This window comes from Clupea harengus, chromosome 1 (genome assembly GCF_900700415.2).
Source record: "Clupea harengus chromosome 1, Ch_v2.0.2, whole genome shotgun sequence".
Taxonomy (NCBI): domain Eukaryota; kingdom Metazoa; phylum Chordata; class Actinopteri; order Clupeiformes; family Clupeidae; genus Clupea; species Clupea harengus.
The window spans coordinates 12,532,276-12,534,775 of NC_045152.1; the positions used below are offsets into that span (position 1 = coordinate 12,532,276).

At 45.0% G+C, this 2,500-nt stretch overlaps 1 protein-coding gene across 1 annotated transcript in view; it reads left to right on the top strand.

The window, feature by feature from the left end:
* Window positions 1–2,500, top strand: part of ngfrb (nerve growth factor receptor b) — an 18,235-nt gene that overhangs the window by 12,294 nt on the left and 3,441 nt on the right. The window lies entirely within an intron of this gene.

The window sequence follows — 2,500 nt, forward strand, 5'->3', positions numbered from 1 at the left end:
TAAAACACTTCTATTCTCTTGGGAATAATAGCGGCAAAACTAGATTTGTGGAACAAATGTACAACCCCAGCTCAGACTGTGTTGCACCAGATGCCCGTGAAGACTTTTTTAGAGCCTGAATGGAACTTTTAGTAAGTCCGTGGAGTGTCTTTCAGAACAGGGGAGAATTACTCCAATTTCTGGCAGAACACTCGAATATGGAGCTTCAAGGAAGCTCGAATTTGTCTATCTCCACACAGGGGGTTGCCTGTTGGAAATGACTAAAATCTATGGCCTAAATTTTCCCAAGATTAGGTAAACTTAAAGATGCTGAAGATCTTTTCAAACACACCCGTTATGACCACAAACACTTCAATTCTCTTGGGATTAAATATCTGAGCGGTAAGTAAAACAATAGAGTATATCACAAGCACAGCTCAGACTGCCTCGGACCAATACCCAAAAACTTCGATGTGTCAACTTCTAAGACAAGCACCGTGTGTGTCAACTTCTAAGACATCACAATAAAAATAAAAGTAAAATAACATAAGATTTCTGTTCTTAGACAGGACTCTACTTCCTATATTTCCCAAAATTAGGTAAGTGTACTTACCAAAGTGTTGTGTCAACCCGGGGTGAAGAGACATCTTACAGCAAACTCGAATACTTACCAAAGTGTTGTGTCAAACCGGGGTGAAAAGGCATCTTACAGCAAACTCGAATCAGCAAATACAAGAGCGTATCTTTCGGTGAGGACCTCCATCTGATGGTAATTAGTTTTATACCATATATTGAAGATTCAGTCTTAGGTTTGATCAGTCAGGATTCAGGTTTATTCTTGAAGAATGGCGGCCGACCATTTGTGAGACAGAGACTTTCAGATCCATCCTCCCTCACAGAACTTCACCTCAGCATATCTGACTTGTTCCTTGGGGAACAGTCTGTTAAATACACTGACATTAAGGGGTGTTACCGTCTATTCAAATGGGCCATGCATGCAGGGTTCTTTGTCTCGACCTGGGGGGGAGGTGAGACCAATGTTGCACCTCACTCCCCTGGTCAAAATCAAGTATATTCACCCTGGAACTGTTTACATGCTAGTTAAGTCCAAATAAAAGTAACAATTAGAACTAGGTATAATATCATTGACTTATTGACTATGGCATATTCTTATGACCTATGCTGGTCCCTTCAGTAGCACGCTTACTACTGATGGTTGAAGACCCTTGAGTAGCACGCTTACTACTGATGGTTGGAGACCATATTTGATTACTATATTGCTTACTGATGGTTGGAGACCATATTTGATTACTATATTGCTTACTGATGGTTGAAGACAATATTGAAAGCCAGTGTCCTTGAAATGGCAAAAAGCAGAGCACAGCAAGCTTACTCAGTGGTCATCAGGTCAGTGGAATGGAATGGTAGTGTGGAACAGACCTGGCCCGGATGGAGGCCATCTCCGAGCCGAATCTGGGCCAGAACCACTAGCGGTCTATCTGTGTTTAATGAGCTCATCTGCTTCTCCTTTGCATGAGCACAGCGCCTCAAAGAGATCTTTCTGTCAATTCTGCATTTGTCTGATACACACACACATCTGTTTACATGTTTGTTTGCAGAACACAGGCATTTGTTTACATGTTTGTTTGCAGAACACAGGCATTTGTTTACGATGTTTGCGAAGCAGACGCTTTTGTATTTATCTTTCTTCTCCAACACAAGGGATCCGTTATGAGATGTTCAACTAGGCCGGAAGTCTCTGAACATTGACCAGCGTCTAATGTCCATCAGATCTGAGTCTCTGCCCTTTCCCTCACTGTCTCCACAATGTGGACTCGTTCGCTTTTCCCCTGGCTCTGTTCCTCGTTGAGCCACAGAAACACTTTAGCAAACACGAGGGCTCCATCATCTAACTAGGGCTGAGTTCTTTGAACATTGATCTGGACTTGCAGTAATGTGCACCCCATCTGATTCCCTTCTCTGCCCCTGCTGCTCAGATACATGTGCACTCATCACTGCTTCACTCTGGGCTTGTTCCTCCAGCGCTGTTTGGATGGGTGGAGGGAATTATATACAGTAGCCATTTAGCTCATGGCTGGCTGAGCGCTATAGCCTGAGGCTACGCTAGGCTACGCTAGGCTAGCAGAGACTATAGGACAGGGCTGTAGGGGTGGGGGTGGGGGAGGGGGAGAGAGCCTGAGGCTACGCTAGGCTAGCAGGGACTATAGGACAGGACAGGACTGGAGGGGTGGGGGGAGAGGCTGAGGGGGGTCTGAAATATTCAGAGGCACGGTTAGAGCCCCTGACATTGACCTATTTCCACTCTGGCCCGGGTAAATAACAGATTGCGGGAATACATTAGCCAGCGTCGCTCCTCTCCCGATCGATCAGCTCTGACATGGCCGCCGCTGAGCAGAAGTTTGTCAGCAGAGATAGAGGGGCAGTCTGATTGGTCGATGGACAGACAGGAAAAAACATTAGCTCTCTTTCAGATTTCTTGATTTGCTTTTGTTTTGGTTTC